The sequence below is a fragment of the Antechinus flavipes genome, chromosome 1, assembly GCF_016432865.1.
Source record: "Antechinus flavipes isolate AdamAnt ecotype Samford, QLD, Australia chromosome 1, AdamAnt_v2, whole genome shotgun sequence".
NCBI lineage: Eukaryota > Metazoa > Chordata > Mammalia > Dasyuromorphia > Dasyuridae > Antechinus > Antechinus flavipes.
The window spans coordinates 122369940-122393149 of NC_067398.1; the positions used below are offsets into that span (position 1 = coordinate 122369940).

At 34.7% G+C, this 23210-nt stretch overlaps 1 pseudogene; it reads left to right on the forward strand.

Annotated features, from left to right (window-relative positions):
* The first annotated feature begins 2722 nt into the window (after positions 1 to 2722).
* Positions 2723 to 3088, forward strand: LOC127544394 (60S ribosomal protein L22-like 1; annotated as a pseudogene).
* Positions 3089 to 23210: the final 20122 nt, after the last annotated feature.

Below are 23210 nucleotides of genomic sequence, written 5' to 3' on the forward strand. Positions count from 1 at the left end.
TACCCTATGGTTCTAAAATATTATGGCAATTTTACTTCACAATTTCCTGAAAGATGATTTATAGAATCTTTTTCATTATGCCTTTCAGGTAGACCAATAATTCTTAACTCATTTCTCCTGAATCTTTTTTTCTTAAGGTCAATTGTTTTTTTAATGAGATATTTCACACTTTCTCCATTTTTTTCTGCTTTTGATTTTATTTTATTGGGGTTTTTTTTTATGTCTCATGAAGCCATTGCCTAATTCTAATTTTTAAGGAAATAGTTTCATCAGTGAACTTTTGTACATCATTTTCTTTTCCCAATTTTTCTTTTACCTCTCTTACTTGATTTTTAAAAATACTTTTTGAGTTCTTCCATGGTCTGAAACCAATTCATATTTTTCTCTGAGGCTTAATGGAGAAGTTTTGACTTTTGTGGTCTTCTTCTGAGTTTGCATTTTTATCTTTTCTGACACTACAATAACTTTCTATAATCAGGATTATTTTCTGCTGTTTTTCCATTTCCTCAGTCTATTTTTTTTTAAACTTTGAACTTTTTATAAAGTGAGTAGGAAGGTCACTGTTCCAAGAACCAAAAAATTTTATTTGCCTTTTGTGCAGCTATCTTCAAAGATAATTTTGGAGAACTTAGAAGTTTTCAGTTCTTCTAAAATAATCTTTTCTAGATAATCTAGAAAGAGATATATTTATTGCTCTCCTGGCCTATACTCTGGTATATATACTCTGGTCTATAAGCACTATTTTCCATCCTGGAACTGTGATCAGGGTGCTTAGTCCCAGATGGAAGCAAACTCTGGTGTTCTAGTGCTCCTCCTTATTTTAGGACTGATACCCAGAATTGTAATCCAAATCTAAGGATAATTTCTTGTTTTGGCATACTGTGGCAAAGATGGTGGTGCTAAGATGGTTGAGTTTGAGATTCAAATCATTGTGTTTAATTCCTTTTCCAGACCTAGGTGGGACAACCGAGTTAGAATACGAGTGGTCTTTGGGCTTTATTCTCAGCTGCAGTTCTAAACTACAGTAGTTCTGGCATCAATGTCATATCTGCCCTCTCCTATAAATACCCCAGCTAAAATGCTATGCTGTGTTTCCTAAGTATTATCCCAGGCAGGTAGGTTATGGTTCTTTGTTGTGACTTTGTAAATGTGTATATATATGTGTGGGGAAGCAGGAAAAGATTTACCTTTGTAGTGTTTCTTTTCAAGTTTGTTGATACTCTTCTTCATCCAGAAAGTTTTCACATTTTTTCAGAACTGATTTTTGTAGTAATTGTGTTTGGCTGGAAACTTTATGTTATCTTTGCTGTAATACATGCTATTACCATTTTGTGGGTCTTTGGCAATGTTTTTCACTGCTTGAAAACTGGAACTGTCCTGAAGTTGAAGTTGAGTAATGAAAACAACTAGAATATGTGCTCATTGTATCTTTGGACATTAAAAACTGGAGAAATTAAGAAAGACCCCTTTTTGGAAATAGCACATAAATAGAATGATCAGGCTTGGCCTTCTGTAGGAAGAACCCCATGTCTTTAGTGTTACTTTAGTAGTTTAGAGTTTCTTCTGTTTCCTTTCCCATTCACTAATCTTTTACAATTCATTCTAATTATGTAGATTAAAGACTCTAGATCATAAATTGAGAAATGGAAAGGTCCTGAGGGCCATCTGTTGCAGAGGAGGAAACTGAGGCACAGAAAAATTAAATAACTTGTCTACAGCTATACAGATAGTAAGTATTCATCACCTCCTTAGGATTTGATATTTCCTGACCTCCTTCCATCCTGTCAGCAGACTTTTAGATGAAAAGTTAATAAGTCAGAGGACGGGGGGGACATTCCCTGAAACACTTGACCTCATAGCCAACTTTCAGTATATCTATACATAGAGATATACAGATATGTGAAGATAGATGGGTATGGATAAATACACACACATGCCTACACATATACATATACATATATAGTTGGTGATTTTGTTCATCAACTATATAAGCAAACAGCACATCCCTATTATTTGGACAGCTCCTTAAAATTCTATACTTTTTGATATTGTGACAAATGAAAAGTTCAAGAGACAATTTCTGGGGAATTTATCACTTTATTAATTATGACTAGTTGATAGTTAATAAAAGTATGGTGTTTTGGCCATCTCTTATAAATTAAAGATGAATCATGGTGGCTTCTGCATGTGTGTGTGTGTGTGTGTATATATATATCCCTGATAGGTGGAATTCAACTGTGATTGGTTAATAATTAATGACAATGAATACAATAATGAGAGATTGACCTATTCTAAGGCTGTGGGAACTTGATTTTGATTATGTCACTCTTACTTCCAGACTACCCCTCTCTTCAGGGCAATCTATACCAAAAAATTATCCCAAACCCAAGTCTGAGTTGAATACTATGGTCCAGAATTCATATAGATAACAATATTTTTACTTTTAAAAATCAGAACTAGTGTTTCCCAATTAGATGAGATCTGAACAAGATTGAGGAGAATGTTAAAATCCAGTCTCATCAGCCCTTTTCTTCAGGGACTGATTTCACCAAGTAGAAAATGAGAAACTAGGATGGGAAAAATCCTATATTTCTTCCAATTAGAGTTGGTTAATAATATGAGAGAAATAATAATTTATCTTATTATGGAAAAGGTTAAGGTGTTAACAACTTCCTATGAGAATTCTTATTGTTAACCGAACAATTCTTTTCCTCCACATTGTATGCCTAAGATAGTATCACCAGATGATAAGAAGAATAAGAAATCAACTTAAAGTTGAACCTCAGTCTTATCCATTTAGTAGAAGAAGGAATCTGGACATTTTAAACAGTTTTTGAAGAATAAGGTTAAGATCAATGGAAAAACTGGACACCAAGAGAATATTCATAGTGAATGCTTCAAAAACAAGATCACTGTTGTATCTCAGAAACAGCCCTCCAAAAATCATTTAAAATATCTTATCAAGAAATATCTTGTGTAGAACAATTTCCATGATTGGCTTTAAGTGATTATATCTGAGAAAAAGATTTACAGACTTTGTGATTTTGAGATTGGTCAAGATGAGGAAGGATTTGAATCTGAAGAATAGATGGAATTCTTTCTGTAGAACTCTGCATTTTTTAAAGTGTTGAAAAGAGTATTGTATAAATGTAATTTTTTGGTAAATAAAATTTCTATCAAAGCCCTTCCCTCCCAAAAGCCCCATTGCAAAACATGGAATTCATGCTAAATCTCAGAGCTCAAAGGAAACTTAAAGGCCATTTGGGGTAATTCATACTCAAATAAGAAATCCTCTGTAAAAAATGACCCCAAATGGATCACTTTGCCTTTCCTTAAAGATTTCTAGTGTGAGAAAACCTATCATCTTTCATTTCATTTTTGAATCGTTTGGATGGTTTTCTTTACATCAAACCAAAATTTGCCTCTTTGCCATTTTCATCCCCATTCTTGTATGGTCACACACATCTTTTTTCCCAAGCTACATGTATCTTTTCTCTTCAATCAATCACCATGTTGACCTTCACCATTGTGGCTGGTCTCCTATAGAACTAGTTTATTTAAATGTTTTCCCTAAAATATGATCCCCCAAACTGTACACAATAGTCTATTCTCTGACTGTGAGATAGTAGTGGTGATGTAAAGTACAATAGAGGTATAGCTTCCCTAATCCTGGACAATGCTATTATAACTTGAGATTTTATGTGTGTATGTGTGTGTGTGTGTGTGTGTGTGTACAATTTGCCACATCATAGAGCTGATTCATATTAAGCTTGTAATTTATTAAAATTCTTGAAGTTTTTTTCAGATTACCTCCTGATTATACCTCTCCTATCCTGTGTTTGGGGAAAATTTTTAAGTAATATTTTATTTTTTCTTATTACATGTAAAGTAATTTTTAGCATTTTTTTTTTTACAAAATTTTGAGTTCTCCCTTCCATCCCCCAAGATGGTAAGCATATTTTTATATTAGTTATGTTGTGAAAGAAGACAGTTTGCAAAAAAAAAAAAATCAGTTTGCAAAAGGAAAAAAAGCATGAAAAAATAAGTGAAAACAGTATGCTTCAATCTGCATTCAAACTCATTTTTTCTCTGTATGAGGACAGCATTTGAATTTGGATCATTGGATTACTGAGAAGAGCTAAGTCATTCATAGTTGATTATCACACAATGTCGCTATTACTATGTACAATGTTCTCCTGGTTCTGCTTACTTCCCTTTATATCAATGTAGGTACGTCTTTACAGGTTTTTAATGAAATCTGCTCGCTTGTCATTTCTTATAGTACAATAGTATTCCACTACATTCATATACTACAACTTATTTAACCATGGGGGGAAAATTAAGCCAAGGATAAGAGCTTCCATTTGTTCCTATTAGTTCTGGCCCAAAGTTCCTTCTGGGCATTGTTTTATGTTTTTTGTGACTGTCATTTTAATAAATCCAGAAAATCTGCTTATTGAATTCCTTCTCCCACTATATTACTTTATTATCCTAAGTACCTCAGGTATGAAAATCAGTCATTGTAAATTTCTGCAGAGGTATTGTCTTAGATCAGAGTTTCTCAAAATTTTTTTTACTTGTGATCCCTTTTCCTTCTGAAAATTTTTTATATGATCCCAGATATATAGGTATATAAAATAGGTATACAAATCAAACACTTACTGATAATAAAGCATAATTTTGTGACCCCCCCCCCCAACATTCAGTTATGAGATACCACATGGGATCATGACCCATAGTGTAAAAAGCAGGGCCTTCTACAGATTCAGACATAAAATTACACCAATCCAATACAAGATGTGACGAGAATATTCTACATCACTCATCTCTTTACCATTCAAGCAGGTTTTCTATACTCAATTTGAAATTATAAATTATTCTTTTATTTTGCTGAGATACATATAACTTCTGCACATATAGGACTTTAGTTTATCTGTAGCGATTAGATAAGCCATTACTATATCCTCACACATCTTGGTCTTCAGTTCTCCCTTAACTATGTTTATTTTTACCTTAGTTGAAGACCACACTTAATGGAAAACATAGTTGTAAAATGGGAGATGTTTATCTGCCCCCTGACTTCCCTATTTTGTCAAAAATAAGAACATTCTTCCAGTTATCCAGCTTATAGCCTCATAATCATTCTTGACTCTTTACATTTTCTCATCCCTCCATTCCCCCTATTCTGTATCATTCTGTCTCCTTCATGCATTTTATATTCCAGCTAAATTTTCTTATCTGCCTTTCACTGTACATGCTATTTAATCTTCCATTCTTTCAATGAAGACTGGTCCCCCCACATCCCTCTTGGATATTCTCCTCCTTATCTCCAGAACTATTTATATAGGAATCCTCATCTCCCTTTCAGGTTCTGCACAAACATTATTCCTACTAGAGGCCTTTTCTGGGTCCCACAAAGGTTAGTGCTCTTTTCCTCCATCAATTTGCATCATATTTTCTATGTGTGTATATTTTTTAATTTATTTGCCTATATATACATTATTTCTCTCCCCTCCCCCAGAAGTTCTTTGAGATAAGCAGAACTAGGAGATCAGTAAATATTTTGACTTTGTTGCTGCTGTTCAGTGTTTACTGACTTCATGATTCTGTTAACTTTTCATAATTTTGAATGAGGTTTTCTTGGCAAAGATACTGTAGTAGTTTGCATTTCCTTCTCTAGTGGATAAAGACAAACAAGTTAAGTTACTTGGCTAGGTAAGTATAGGAAGTCAGATTTGAACTTGGGTCTTCCTGACTCCAGTTCCAGACCTCTGTCCACTGAACCACCTAGTTGCCTTAAGTATATTGATTAAAATAATGCAAAAAGAAAGAGCAGTAGCAGCAGCAGCAACACATGACTAAAAACTCAGACACTATTTAATTATAATGACTATAGATGGTCCCCCAAAAAAAGATCCAAAAATGTGCTTCCCTCTTTTTGCAGAGAGTATGGGAATATTACATGTGCTTTGAGAGTTGATAAACTCTCTCAACATAAAACAAACCTGTTAGTTTTGCTGAACTGCCTCTCTACCATCTTTTCCTCTTCTTTCTCCTCCTTCTCCTTTTTCTTCTTCTCATTCTTCTTCTTATTATTGTTCTTTTCCTTTTCTGTGAAGACCGAGTTAGCATCCCAGATACCTTAGAATCAGCCCAAGTCAGGATAAGCAAAAGTCCTTGGTCTTTATTGTTTGGTCTTTAGGAGTAGAAGTGAATTGGATGGACGCAAGATCTCCATGACCTCTCCTCTTTGTCTCCTGCCCCAAAATGACTCTGGCTAGTCTTACTCCACCCCCTAGTTCCTCCTACAATTTTCTGTATACACCAATTATTGAGCCAGCACAGAATAGAGGGAAGGGCCATTTTCCAAGTGTATGCTAATAGAGTATTGTGCAATTGGTAATTAGCCTTAAGTACTTGGTTGTCTGACCTCAGTGCATCAACTCAAGAGTTTCAGCCCTTTACAGTTTCCTTATCCTTTTTTTTCTCCTCCTCCTTCTCCTTTTTCCTTCTTTTTTTCCTTCTCCTTTTTCTCCTCCTTTTCTTTTCTTCCTTCTTCTTTTGTTCCTCCTCCTTCTCCCCTTCTTTCTTCCCATCCTCATTTTCCTCCTTCTCCTCCTTTCTTCTTTCTTCTTCTTTTCCCTTTTGGCATCTCTGGCCAAAGAGTGATGCTTAGCTCTGTGTTGAAGTTGTGGAATCACTTGAGAAGGACAATCTATAATCTCCTTTGCTAATATATAGAACAGTTAGGAAATTGTTCCAAATATCTTATTTCAATTACTTTTGCTGCTAGTTCTTTTCTGAAAGAAAACATTCCAGCAAATCTCTAATCTGTTTCAAGATTATATATTTTCCTCCCACAGGCTTCTCTTCTCTAGGCTAAATAAATTCACTTCCTCTCTTCTAAGGGGATATTTACCACACCCTTAATCTGAACAATTAGAGAATTAAGAGTAAAGAAGCAATTTCCCTTTCCAAGAAGCTGTTCCCAGTTCTGTTGTTTTAATTTATTGGCAACTTCAACCCTCTTTGACAGACTATATTAAAAAAAAATAGCTTGTTAGTTGGAGGGAAGCCTTTGAAGTTTTTATTTGTAAAGGGATCTCAGAATTGAATAAATGCTGAAACAGTGCTACTGTCTCCTATATTTGTATTATGTATTTTCACCTTAACAGTTCCAGTCACTGAAAAAAAAATCATTTTAGAAAAATACTACTCTGAGTCTATATTTTAGTAAGTTTATTCTTTTCCATGAACCAGGCCAGAAATTTCTGAAGAAGTCATTGCCAAATTGAACCAGGTTTTGCATTGGAAATAAACACAGTCTTTCCTCTCTGGGGAGGAATTAAGACATTGAATATGATGCCTTGTGGAGGGAGGGAGGGGAAAAATCAGAACAGAAGTGAGTGCAAGGGATAATGCTGTAAAAAATTACCCTGGCATGGGTTCTGTCAATAAAAAGTTGCTAAAAAAAAAAAAAAGAATATGATGCCTCATCCCAGACAAGTCAGTTATTCACTTTGTGATCCAGGCAATTTAGGTTCAAACTCTGGCCATGCCTGTATGATGATAATAAAACACACACACTAGAAAAGCACATTGTTTTGAAAAAATGGTCAATACATTATTTCCAGTCATTCTAGGAGCCAATTCAGATTGTGGAGCTAGACATACAATGAGTACTTAACAAATATTGGTTTGTTGTTTGAAAATCTTGTTAATCAGTTGTCTACTTATGGTGGTAAATTCAAAAAAGATAGAACCCTTGTAGAAATGGACACAATATAGAAAGTTTGTGATATCTTAGAACTTTGACTCCTTGTCCATGCCCCCTCAGCATTTGGAGAGAGAAAAGCAAATGTGATATGCTAGTAGGCCGTGGGGGGAAATATTCTAGTGTATGCCTTACTAGTATGTGGAAATTCAAAGATATTGTTTGAAAATCAAAAGAAAAAAATATGTCAAACTTTGCTTCATTAGATTATAAATAAGTGCAAAGCTACATCTTTACTCTAGAAATTCTTTCTGATATTATAATTTAGACAAAAAATCCAAAAGGTAGGGGCAGCTAGTTGGTGTAATGGATAGTGCACCAGCCCTGAAGTCAGGAGGACCTGATTTCAAATCTGGTCTCAGACACGTAACACTTCCTAACTGTGGGCAAGTCACTTAACCCCAATTGCCTCAGCAAAAAAAAAAAAAAAAAATCCAAAAAATAGATAGATGCCAAGGAACCTGATATGTACATTTGGCTTACATCATCATACACACACACACACACACACACACACACACACACACAGACTCACACACATGCACACAGAGTTATTTTAAATCAATACTCTTCTCCTAAACCTAGAAGTTGAAAGCCTTAGTCATCAATTCAAAGCCTTCTAAATCCTCTTTCCAAATCTCTGGGACACTGTTAATTTTTTACTTAAAGAGACATATAGAAAGTATTAATTTAAAGCTGCCACTTAAGTCAGCTGTTCAATCTGGGAAAATGTCATAACTGAAAATATTCTTCTTTTCTCTAATTTTCAGAGTCTGTGTTAGAGTCTGAAGAAGAATAGAAAGAAGATAGTGTCTGTTTAAAGCACTTATGTTTGATGACTATCCCAAGTGAGGAAAAAGTTTTAGCCAAATAAATGCATCAGGTTGTTATCAGTAACATGGGTTCAGTACCTCCAAGATTATGCCTGAAGGTAGGGATCAAGCCACTAGACATTGTTCTTAGCACACAATAGGATTGTGTCCAGGAATGGGGCATCTGGAAAGTTGGTTGTTAACTAACCTGTTAAATAACTACAATCACCCACTTTTAATTTGCTGCTGCAACACTAGGATTGAGTAGAGCAGTATCTGAATCTTATTCTGTGACTGAAAGGGCAGTTGTGGGCAAAAGAGATCAAGATGGTCTTCCGGAGACTGGGCTTCTTCAGGATCTTCTGAGAAGGCTGATTTGAGCCTCCATACCACTGTCCTCTGGAAACCTAATAGGACCTAGAAATAAAGCACTTGTAGAATTCATAATTTACAATTCCTCAAATATGAGAATATATGCATGAGGTGGTATAAATTTCCAGTGTTTTCTTGAAAAAAAGCAAAATGTATATTTTGATAACCATGTTCACATGACCTTCCACTTACCTCGAGAACTGTTATAGGAACTGGGCTGGCTGCCAGCCCTCAAAATAGCATAATGTAAAATGTTTAAAGTCAATCCTTATGATATACATGAAGCATGTTTAATTTATTATAACACATTTCCCTACAACATTGTTGGTCTATGCATGATGGATCACTGGGTTTTCAGTTCTTACAGAAGATGTTACTTTCTTTATAGGACAGAAATATCAGGGTAATATAGTTTGAGGCAAATTGCCATTAGTGAAATCACAATCATTCTATCCTAATTTGGGTTTATACATAAATAAATAATAACTTATTTTAATAGAGAATATCAATCAACCAAAAACATTTATTATTTCCCACTGTGTGCCAAGCACCATAATTGGCACTGGGGATACAGAAGAAAACTCCCTTGAGGAATTTATATTCTATTGGGGGAGGCAATGTAAACATAAGATAAATACAAGGTAATTTTGGAGGAGGGGCAAAGGCACATAAGAGGGAAAAGGAAAAAGGTTTCATGTAAGAAAATTAACAAAAATAAATTGGGACTTTCTATTTTGAAGAGTCAGAGCATCCCCAAATCCAAGATGATGACTGTTGTGCTGATACCTCCTTGATCTCCCCACTATCCCATTCCCATTGGGTACATTGTCATCACTGTTCTTTCTTTTCCCAGAACATCAAAAGAAAAAAGACAGAATCTTGACATACATCTTTTGAAAGATTGCTAACATCTCATCTTAACTAATACTGCAGTCTAAGTCTTTTAAACTTAGGTTTCATGAAATATATACATACATATGTATGTATTTTTATATTATATTTATGTATACATATACATATGTATATAGCTCAAAATTAATTCTATATCATTAATTATATTACATCAAATTTAGCTTACCATTTCCTTTCTTTGCATACTTACTCTTCTCTATTAGTGGTGGGAACTCCTTACTCATTGGCATTTTTCATAATTTTTATATTGTTCAAAATTCAGTTCATCCTTTGTGAAACCTCTGATACTTTCCATTTTTAGGTCTTTAAATTAATATTTGCTGAGAGAATCTAATTTAATTGAGTAGAATAATGAATGCTTGTCTATCGCTGTTATACTTCCTCCACGTCTGTGTCAATTCATATCTGCCAAAATTTTGTTTTAGGTTTGGGGAATAAGGAGACTTGAGACATTTTCAAATAATAGGAGCATGCTTAAAGCTGCCTTTTCTAATTATTTGAACCCTAGTCACTGAAGACTGCACAATGGAGAAAGCAACAGACAGTATCAATAGACTTGAATTCTAATCCTCACTTAGCCAATAATTTACTGTAAAGGCTAATGGATTTAGATTAGATAATCTCTATGTCTTTCTCTGGTGCTAATAGTCTATGTATAGACTTGGCTCAAAGATATTAGAGGCCAGGATAGGAATTTTATTTCCACTGTCTATTGAAGACCTGAAGAGAGAGCACTTGACTTAATTTAGCCTCAAAAGCCAAGCTGTACAAATTTGGGCAAATCATATAATTTCCCTGAGACTCAGTTTCCCTATCTAAACTAGGAATAACAATATTTGCATTTATCTAGCTCAGTGTTATAATAAAGGTCAAGAGAGATAATCCATGGGAAGTATTTTGTAAACTGTGAAGAGCTATATATAATGGTCAGTTATTGTCATTAACAGAGTTTTTTTTTTTTTTTTATGCATCACTTAGTAATTTTTTTTAAGATTATGGATTTAAAACTGGAAGGAACCTCAGAGACAATCTAGTCTAATCCTCTTATTTTATAGATGGTCTATTTCCATGAAATAATGCAGAAATACAAGAAATGTTTTCTAGTAGTAGTGATATACTTATAACTGAATAGAATATTGTTGGTGCAGCCTTCTCTGAATATTGTAGACAAGGACCAAATAAGTAGTTTTGAAAATCCATTAAGTAATTACCATTATCTCTTAAGATCAGAAATCTGAAATTTTGCATATTTTCAGCTGTACATGTAAGCTTCTCTCTGCTTTTCTTCAAATTATATTTATGATATCCTACTGTTTTATGGGGAATCTGATTTTATTTAAATAATAAGAATTTTTTATTATAGTTTTTTATTTACAAAACATATGTATGGGTAATTTTTCAACATTGATCATTGCCAAACCTTCTGTTCCAACTTTTACTTTCCTTCCTCCCACTCCCTCCTCTAGATGGCAGGTAGTCCAATACATGTTAAATATGTTAAAGTATATATTTCACATTGCTGGAAATCTTGGGCAAGTCAGTCAATTAGCATTTATTAACTATCTCCTGTATGACTTCCACTGTGCTAAACGCTGGACCACTTAACCTTTCTGTTTTAATTATTTTCTTTTTTTAAATGAAAATAATAATTCTTGCTTAATTCTCAAAGTTATTTTTTGCTAAAAAAAAGACTTTATAAAGCATTATATAACTTTGGACAAGTCTCTTAACAAGTCAGGATCATCAATAATCCTTTAAGACAATTAAATTGCATAGTAAATGTTTATCAGCATTAGTGGAGGGAGTTTTCTCCTTTGAATCTTTGAAAGTTTCCCTTATCAATGAAACTAAATCGTAGTTTTAGTCCCTTGCCATCTTCTCCAACAAAAGGACCCCCCTAAAAGGTTTATATAATTATATTAAAATATCAAATGATCACCTTTGAATTCATAGAAATAAGCCAATATATTAATTTACAATTTGATAAAACATTTTTTCTAAAGTGACAGGATGGTTATTGGTTACAATCCCTCAGTGTTGGGGCTGCTGGAATTAAAGATCACTTTTAAAACGGGGTCACCATCTACTCTTGAACTGTGAGGCTGAGGAGAGTTGAGATTGAATCAGGAAATTGAATTTAAAAAATAATGGCAAACCTTGATCCTGTCATCATTTCTCACTCAGAATCAATGGGACTTTTTGAAAAGTGAAGGACCAGAGGGAATTAGTTTTAAGACCATGGAGACCATGGGACATGATATGCAATTGAAATATCTGTAACTAAAAATGTCTGGACCTTCAGAAGATGTCAGGACAGGAATCAAAATCCTTCTTTCCTGACCCCTCTCCTTTCTTCATGCACTGAGCTCTCCTGGTCAGAACTATTACAAGGAGAAATTTGTGCAAACTTTTTCTCTAAAAATAAACTTTGCCTGGATTTCCAAAACTATTCATCTACAAGAAAGCCCTAAAGATAATCTTGTAAGAAAAAAAGAATAAGTGTATGAGGATGCAATTAATCCCCTGTTGTTTTCCTTATATCTTCTTTTTAATACCTTATTCAACTTTGAGTTTTCTTGTTTCAGCCAAATTAAAGTTTTCTTCTGTTAGTCATTGTTTTTTCAAGAGTTGAAAATATTATATTTCCTTTTTCTCTATTGATCTTGATTCAAAGGGGGAAAATTGATGTCCTCAGTCAACTTTTATTTTCTTAAGTGAATCTTCACTTTTTCCTGACAAATTAATCTAAATACCTCATACCTGGTTTGAGATGGCAGCACTGAGATTGTATCTCTGCTTTAAACAAAAAAGGAAAAAAGATATTATATGTAAAAAGAGATGTGAAAAGCACAGCAAAGAGGGGTGGGTAGTTGACTGAAGATGCTTTATCAGGAGACTAGCAAATTGGAAGATGGGACATAATATTGTGTAAAGCTTTTCCACAAGAGTTCCTTCATCAAAATGGGAATGAAAGAGAAGGTGAGAAAATAAGCATATAGGCAAAAAGCATTTATTAACTGTTTAATATGTTCTAGGCACTATTTTCAGCATTGGGGATTTAAAAACAACAACAAAATACCTAGTCTTTACCCTCAATGAATTTACATCCTAATGAGGAAAGACAAAGCACAAAAAGAAACTGAAAAATGAGACATGGAGAGGGGGATTCCCATAATGGAACTTGGTGAAAGAGTCCAGAGAGAGTCAGAAGCAGAGATGGAAAAGAAACAAAGGATAGCCGGTCTGAACCCTTCCCCACAATGGAAGCCATGGAAGAAACACTTCAATGTGAGAAGAGGCTAGATGATTCTAGGGTAAGATGAGAGCTCAGATATTGTGGTGAAGTCCAATAAGTCAGAAGCTCAGCCAGGAATAGTGTAAAAAATGGTTCATCTGCCTTCCCCAATAGGAAGCAAAGGATTGGGAATGATATGGGCATGAGACATAGGCAGAGGCCAAATTTTACCATCCTACCTTAGTTTGACTTTGCTCAAACAATACAGAGATTCAACATTTTTATAGCACTAGTGCTATGCAGGACTTTTTAAATTTTTTCTACTTGCCACCACTTTTTGCCTGAGAAAATTTTCCATGATTCCAAGTATATAGATATGTAAAATAGTATACAAACCAAACATTTGCTAGTAATTAATCATAATTCTATGATCCTCATATACAGTTATGAGACCCCATGGGGCTTGCAAACCACAATTTAAGAAACTGAGCTAAAGAATCTCAGAAACATTCTAGTTCCCCTCCCTCATGTTACATATAAGGAAAATGAGGCTCATAGTGACCACTATTACCATATGGGTAATAAGTAGCTGACCTGATATTCGATCCCCAGTCCAAACCCAGAATTTTCTTTCCACTTTTCATAGTTACCTATAGAAGAAATTGATATTCAGAAATTAAAAATGGAACCATAAGACAGCATGGAATGCAGCATACTCAGTAGCAGCAGCTAAAGAAGACTACAGATAGACCTCTGGACCTTCTATTGGGAAAATTCTGATCTGAGATACTTCCTAGCTGAATGACTCTTCATATGTCATTTAACCTTTATCTGCCTTCAGTTTCTTCATCTAAAAAGTGGAGCTAATAATAGTACCTACTGCTGTGGAAGCTGGAATTGTTATCAGCTTATCCAGCCTCTATTGTCAGAACCTTAATCCATTTATTCTGTCTTCATTGTCACAGAGACGGGCTAAATTCTGAGACTGTCTTGATGAGCGTATCCTCAGAGATGTCTGAGGCCACAATAGACTCCAATTGGCTTTCCTTAATCCCTTCCTGACCTTTCTGTAGTTGCTCCCCAACTCTTCCCTGGTTTCAACCTTACTCCCCAAACTCTGCACTTGCTTCTCTCTCCTGAGACTTTTAAGATCCCTGAACCCTGGAAGAATATTGCTTAATCTTTTATGATTCTGCTTTGCTTAGTTATATATGGTTGAGCCCCTGAGCTATTTTACATAATAAATCTCAAATCTTTGTCCTGTGATTATTTCTTCATGTTTTCAATCATTCTCCTAAAATTACTACTTCATAAAAGCTTTCCCTTTCTGTTATTCTCTTACAGTCTATGCTTTCCTAATCCACTTCACCTAACTCCTAAAGTTGTTGTGAAGATCAAAAGACATAATATTTATAAACAACAGCTTTGTAAAATTCAAGGTTCAATAGGCATGCTACCTATTATTTGTAGCTTACAACTGATGAAACTAAGTCCCAGAAAGTTGAAGTGACCAAAGTCCAACATGAAATAAATTCAGAATTAGAATTGAAACCCAGTGATCCAATTTGCATGAAAATAAACTCAACTTGTAAGGACCAGTTACTTCAATTTACCAGATACGTGCCAATTGCCACAACTGAGGAAAGAAGAATGCTAGTTAGATGTAATGCTTCCATCTATATTTGAGACTGAAGGGAATAATGATCAAGCACTGCCTACAGAAATTGACTTTAAATTTCCTAAGTATTAGAACCTGGAGACCATAGAGATCATGGAACTGAATTACTCTTTTTAAAGAGAAGAAAACTGAGATTTTTGCATAAGGTCTAATCCTAAATGCCCACGTGTGCCCTAGTAAAAGAAAGCTGTGTTTGAAAAAGTGTCTACATACATAATACAAAATGCCAATACCATGTTTTAGTCTGTCTGTGTCAGGTAGATGTAATGGCAAGGAGGGAAGTTATTTATATTCTGTTTTATTGTGAATGAGAATTGGTATAGGCATCCAAGAAAAAGTCTTATGGTGGTATTAAGAAGGAATTGGATAGTGGGGAGAAAGAAGGTACTTTTTCCTTGATTATGTCCTTAAAGATCTTCTTCAAGGCTCTCTGACTACTTTGGTGTGGGCACTCCTTCCATTGATACAGATGTCTTAGTAGTATTTGAGGAAAAATGTACCTGAAAAATTCATGGTCCCGTAGCAGAGCAGATTATCAGTATCATGTCACTTAGCCAGACCATTCCTGGAATGGAAAGCTCATAGTGCATTCTAAAGTTCCTACTTGAATTCCATACTTCACTGGCATAGGATTGAAAAACCCAGAGTCATCTATATTCTAGGACAGTATGAAATTAAATAGAGATCAATTCATAACTGAAAATTCTCCACCAATTTCTTGAACTAGTGAAGGAGGCAGGGAAAAAAAACACAGTATTTGAAAGCAGACCACCTGAATTTGATTTCTGGCTCTGCTGCATACTACCTATGGAACCTTGGAGGAGTCCCCTTAACTTTTCCAGGACTTGGTTTCTTTCTCTGTAAACTGAAGAGTTGGACCAGATAACTCCAAATCTATGATCCCAACTCACTTGCCTTTTTTTGTATCCTTAACACTTAGCATGAACATAGTAGGTACCTAATGCTGGTTGACTTGCTGTTATTTGTATATTTTGGGGTCTCAGTTTCCTCATTTATAGAATGAGATATTTGAATTAGATGACTTCTAGAATCCCTTTGAGTCCCAGATTTAAGATCTTGCTTTTAAGCTTTGTCCCACCTATTGGTGATAAAATGTAGTGAAAAGGGAAAACTGAAGTGGGAGTGGAATTAGTATTGGATTTTCATCACTTTGTGTTCCACTTTAATCAGAAGGATGGCTTCATTTTATGTGCAACAGAGAGACAAAAAAGTTCCTTCCAGGGGTGGTAAAAGTTGCAAGTACTGTTCATTCATAGATAATTCACAGACAGAATGCAAAAGAGTAGGCTAAGGAAAAGAGGAAAAAAAGTTCTAATGAAGGGAGGGCAGAGGGAGGCAAATTCAGAGAAATGAGTGCCTAGACTACAGCCTCCTGCATTGGAAACTAATACTTTTGCTATCTCAAAGTCTTTGTTCTAGCATTTACACATAGAATAGCATTGATAAATGAAATGCCCTTATATTGTACCTCTCCTGCATTAGGAAGTGGGGATGGGATTGGGCTGAAGAGATGTAGGGAGGAGAAAAAAAGTAGGGATAGATGTGATAAAAGACAGTGACTTGAAGCTTCACATTGAAAGTGCTTTAGAACACCTTGACTTTGAAATTTTGTTTTTCATTTTTTGCTTTATAATAATGAAATATATCCTATTCATCTTCCATAAAATCATGTTTCATCACCGTAAAGTGAGATTTGTTTCAGGCTGATAAATTTGTATACCTTAGCTAGCTTTTTAAAAGAGGAGGGGTAAGGAAATTGTTTAAGAGACCTGTACAGGAAGGTGTGCACTTAGTCACACACACATTCATACGCTCACACTCCTACACACACACACACACACACACACACACACACACACACACACACATACAGATCTTGGTGCCTTTTTTTTTTTAAACTTCCAGACCACCAAGCTTGTGTAGAGCTGGTCTGGTTTCTGTTTGGATTGGATATTTTTATTTTTAATATTTTTCTTCTGAGTCAGAAGCGGTTATCTCTTAAAAGAAAAATTTGATGTCTTGAAAGCTGGATGTTTGTGCTTTCTGCTCTGAAATGTTAACATTGAAGGAGCCTCCAATAGACTTTGAAGTTCACACCCTGCTAAGATAAATTAATGATATTAACCCTTCCATTGGCTGATGAGTTGGTTAGTTCACAGACTCATTTCTCCATGTAGAAGATGCTCTGTGAAATCTTGGTCAAGCCTGAGTATGCCTAATGTCAATCACAAAGAGAATGAAGTCAGCCTTTGAGCGTGACCCTAGGTCTCCTGCTTCTGTAGATGTATTTTTGCGTGGAGTGTGGATTGTCCCAGAAAGCTAGGAGTCAGTTTGCACATGATTTATAGGGGTTTTATGAAAAATAGGGGGGAAAGGCACCTATCTGGTTTCCTGAAACATTAATGTTCGAGATAAATGAGGATTTTTTTGTTCTTTCTCATATTGTGACTGCTCTAGCTGATTTCTGAACTACCCTTCTCTTATTACACCATTCTTCATGCCAGTTAAAAAATTATAAACCTGTTCACTCTGATCTGTAACATATATATGTTTATTTCTGAGCCTGACTATCTATACCTGGGCATTCTATCTTGCTTGTTCTTTCTAGGATGAGTTATTTCATTACAGCTACACACCTTTTTTGGTTGTTTTTGTTTTTAGTTGTTAAAATAAACAGTAATTAACATCAATTCCATCAAAGAAATACACATGTAAAATATACATGTAATGGCTTTTTTATATTATCATGAACCCTTTACAAATAAGCATGTATAGAATTATTTGGGGGTATTTATAGATTACATGAATTTGGTTATAAATAACTCAATATTATAAAAAAGATAAAATATTGCTGATAATGTGAATGTAATTCCTGTCCTTAAAAGAGGCTACATAGTATTTTATTTTTTATTTGATTTTTTAAGTATAGGTTTATGTGATTAAAAACAGATATATGTCAATCAGCTTTATGTAATTAATATTAAGCTAAATAAAAATGAAGCAATCTACCTGTTACATTTTATTCAGAGAAACTGAAACTTTCATTTCAGCTCAATGCCTGTCCATAAGCAGTGCTTCAACCTCTAAAACACATTTCTCACTTCTCCCCCACCCTAACTCCTACACTTTGTATTATTTTGCATATAATTTGTATTTAATTGTGTTTTTGCTGTATCTCTGTATTACAGATAAGCTACTGTTTCATTCTGTTCCCCTCCTACTTCAAATCCCTGTCACCTGGAATAGTACTTTTCACAGAACAAGCACTCAATTATAAATATTTGTTAAACTGACTTGAATCTTACAAATGTGTGTTGCTGGAAGAGAGTATATATGGTGATTCATGTCTAGAATACTACTACCATGGAGGCTATGGATGGTGGATTTCCTGAGGTGGAACTCAGTTCCGAGTTACACTGACCTAAGTCAAAAAAGTGTCTGTCATGAAAACGAAGAGCCTTCAGAATAGAGGTCAACAGAACTAAGGGAGACAAACTAGCCAAGATCTTAATGCAGCAGGTCAAAGCTCCTCTTGTTCATCAGTAAGGAGATTCTTTCCTGATTCCATGAACCTACATTTCCAATATGGGTGAGATTGGGAGACTTTATCTCAAATACCCCAACAAACATGGGCTACATGTTTTGCTTCTTTTTCTGTCATTTAATTTGATGAAGTCTCCAGAATGTTGTTTGTTTGTCGTAGCTCTCCATACATGGCAGTCACTACAGAAAGTTTCAGTCACTACAGAAAGTTTCATGCCCCTTCTTCCCCAGAATCTATGTAGTAATGAATTATCTCTCAGAATTCATTGTTTTTCAACAGACCTGCCAGGTTAGGAAGATCCTCTTCTGAAGACTAATCAGCTACAGCTTAGTATTGCATCTAGCCATGGGTAGCAACCAGACCACAAAGAAATAAACTCTTCTGACCTTCACACAGACAAATTGCTTTCTCTTTTGGAGCATAACCTATTTTCTTGAACTGAAGATAGGTATGCAGTCTTCAAACAGGGTTTAGCCCTGTTGTTTTTCCAATATATCTCAAGAGTGAGGGGGAGGGCCACTCCTTACCCCAGGGGCTACATTATCATCATGCAGATTATGGGACCTCATTTACTTTTCTATTTTACTTCTATTCCATAAATTGCAGTCATACATTGTTGGTGACAGAAATGGGTCTTTGTTTCTAGGACATGTGTAGGATCATTAAAAACAAATACTGCAAATTTTCTGAACACTAACCAGTCTATTTTCCTTCTGTTCAATTTTGAATGATGCCCAGTATCATATCCATCCACATTGTCTATTCATGATATAAATCTTGATGAACCAACCATGAAGTGTCAATCCAATCCATCACTATCTAGACCAATAGTTCTCAAAATGTAGTTCAGAAGGGTTCCTGAAACCCTTTCAGGGTCCTGGGAGGTCAAAATTATTTTCACTAAAATACTAAGAAGTTTATAAATATCAATAGATATAACATACATAAACAAAAGAAAGGTCTTTGGAGTCCTTAGTAATTTGAAGGGATTCTGGGACCCAAAAGTTTGAGAACCATTGATTTAGACAATAGGCATTCTTCATCCACTTGGATTTTTGTATGTGAATAGTTAGGTCAAATTCTTTTGAATAATCATACATCTCCCTTAGGAAGTTCTACAATATTCTAGGGCCTGATGTGAAGAACACAATGTCATCTGTAAACAGGAACATCTGGAAGATCTCACTATTTCTGTCTTTTTATTTGTCAACTGTGTCAGAACTTTTTGACATTTTCCCTAAACCCAGCCATGATATACATACATGCATACATACACACATATATACATGGACATATATACACAATATACAAACCAAAAAGCTTTGTGTTACATGCAAATATCTGCTTTAAATATAAATCATTTTCGAACAATCTAATAAAATAAGATAAACAATATATAATGCCATATTTTTTAAGAGATAGTGTGTGTATTAAATTGAATCATGGAGTAGTGCTCAAATCTCAGTCTTATATATTCTTAGGCAAATAAATAGAACTCTCTTAGCCTTAGTTTTTTCATCTGTAAAATGGGAATAACATTGTCCACCTTACGGAAAGGAGTGCTTTGTAAACCTTGAAGTGCTATTGCATAAATCCTTAATTCTCAACAATTTTTAACCTCATCCTTTTCCTCTCTTAAAACCTAAATATGACTTTATAGAAAAGTTTTGGGAGTGGGAGCATGGCACAGTGGAAAGGGCACTGAGGATCTCTGCTTGGACAAGTCACTTAACCGCCCTTGAACTTAGTTTACTCATCTGAAAATGAGAAGATTAGGCTAGATGACTTGAGATGGCTCTCAGTTCTAGTCCAATGAAACATTTTTTTTTCTCTTTATACTCATCATCACCTTTCAAATCTCATGTCTGGATCTGTTTTTCTTTCTCATGTATACATTTCCACCTATCTTTCACTTTATTTCTCTTACTCCTTTCCTGAAGTTTTTCCCTCTCCAATTCTTTGCTTTCCTAACTCTCCGTACTAGCCACTAAGGTCCAATCTCCCTTCAATTCTCTACCTCTACATCTTGGTAGGTCTTTTCTGACTCCATGGGGAAAGACCCCATATTTTATATTTCCAATGGCAAAGAGGCTTTATTATCTAAATACCCTGGTTTTTGCTCCTTGGTTGTTGTTTCCATCTTTTTTTTTTTTTTTTTTGGGGGGGGTAGGGTTGGAAAGATAAAATTTACTACTTTATAGCTCCCTTGGCCCATAGTCCATGGAAACTATTTTTAAGATATCGAGAGAAGTTTTTCATTTGTTTGCTTTTAGTCATAGAAACTTTGATAATTGGACAAAAAGTTGCAGAGGAGTTTAATTTGTTTCATCATACATGCTATTAAAATATATGAAGCTAAACAGCAGTTTAAAATGTTAGCATTCAGGATTCCTTTGTACTATCTGAAACTCTGATACTATCTGTTTGAAATGTTATATCTGAGGCTATGGGAGATTCCTTCTTGACTGTTTTTAGGATACACTATACTGCACAAGGAAGAGAAAAGCATTCAAATTTATAACAAGACTTTGATCAGCAGCAGAATAAAGTGAGACTGAAGAATGTCATTGTCTTATTTTGTTGGGGATTGTCTTAATTCTGCAAAGTCTATAGGAACTAGGATTTCTGATTTTTATGCTTGGACCCAGTTTGTTCATATGGGCTATTGAGAAAGAAACTAAGAGAGTTCCATGAACTACAGTAGAAAGACCCTGGCTTTGCAGTTGCAAGACCTTTGTCTTAATTCCAGCTGTGCCACCTGTTAGCTGAGTAACTTCCTCCCATTGAGCAAATCATTTCCTCCATTTTGACCTGTTTCCTTGTCTATAAAAATGAAGAGGTTGGACTGCTTGATTTTTGAATATGATTCTCAGTCTTCTATAGAAGAGTACAGTATAGAAGAAAATGCCCTGTCATTGGATTTGGAAGACTTGGATATATTCTGGTTTTGTCACTTATAACCTGTGTAACAAAGGGCAAGTCATTTAAATTTCACTTTACCTGTTTGTGAAATTAGAGAGTTGGATTAGATAATCTCTAAAATTCCTTTCAATTCTACATTTATGGTCCCCGTGATCTCTCAAATTCTGAATATCTGATTTTATGTCCAGGCCAATTGCAATCCAGCTCTAACAAAATATGATTCCATTTCAACATTAGATAACATCTGTAGAGTTTTTCATTCTTGCCTTCATTTTGAGATGCAGAAAATGCTTTGAAATCTTGAATACATGCTGCTCATGTAGGAAATGATCTGCTTTAGTTGGTTTGTAGAAGCAGACACTTCCCCTTCCCCCATGATTCATTTCTTCTGTTGCCTGTCATCATGTATCCAATCCACTCTTTTTTATGAGCCTAAACAAGAACCTACCCAGATGATTATTGATCCCTTAGAAAGAAACTTCTTAGATATCCAGATAGCCCAGAAAGAATTTTACCACCCACTGTTATATTTCTTTCTCTTTCTCTTTTTAATGAACTCACAGGTCAGATCCTGTTGTTTATATGAAAGGAGATAAAACACACCTGTTCTTTCAGGCAATGTACTTTGGGGTTCATAGAATATATGACTTATTTTGGATGAGCTATTTATAACACAGCAATCTATAAACTAAATGATGTATTGCTTTAAGTTAGAGACCCACAGCTCCAATTAGAATGCAATTTATATTCTGCCAGAAAAGGAGTCAGCTCTTAGTCTGTCTATGGAAAGGAAAAAAAAATCTGGGTCTAGGTAAAATCAACTAAAATGGACAGAAATACTTTTTTCAAATCTTGTTCATGATTAACTCTTTCTTGAGCTATTTGTCATGTCCACAGTTTCTTTTGCACACAATTGAATTAATAAGTACAGAAATATTTCTCTGTCTCCAGTGTTTCTGCATTTGTCTATTGTCCCATCTCATAAGCTGAAAATTTCTGTAACAAGTATTTTCAAGCTTCCCTAAACCCCTACTCATATATTCAATTTTTAGCTTCCTATTTTTTTCTGAACTAGGGAAATTACTCAGTAATGACTTTTAAATTGCCCTTCTCTCCCCTTTTCATTTGAAGGGTGTTCATTTTTACTGAAAAATTATCACTAAAATTATTTTTATTAATAAAAGAATAATTTTACTCACTAAACAACCAACTTTTGTGAGTAGTATACACACTACCCATTTTTGCTCATTAATAAGCATCCCGGCTTCATTCTTAGCCAAAGGAAACAATCCTCAAACTTCTAAGTAATATAACAATCCTTTATTTAGGAAGTCTAAAGACTGTTTCCTCTGGCTAAGAACCAAGGAGTGATATTTGTTAGGGAGTAAAAATTGTTAGTGAGTTTGTTACTCACTACTGTAAAATTATCCTAATTTTTATAAATAAACAACAGCTCTGTGCCCTCTCATTCTATAAATACATAATTGCATTGTTATAAATATATAATTTTTCTCAAAGAATTTTATCTCCCTCCCTCTTCCTCTTTCATTGTTAGTAAAGTCATTTGCTTATAAAAACTTTTTTCTTCTTCTGTTAATCACTGTGGATCACAGCTGAGGAAAATGTCTATAAACTCCTCTTTCTTAGAGACAAATAGAGAAATTCCTTGCCAAGTACTGTACCAATATATTTTTTGTATATCTTCTTACATTCATGTATATTTTACTTTTTTTGGATGATTTTATTCAAGAAAACCCTTGGTTTAGAATAGGTAAGCACAAATCAGGTTCTCTTTAAATACATATTTCTTTGTATTCTGGTTTGGTTAAAATGTTTCAGTGCTCTCTTGCTCATTTTTAACATCTTCAGGTTGGTTAATTTCCACCTGATTTCTTGTCAACAAAAGCTATGAGTACAAAGATATGGTTCCCATATGAAAA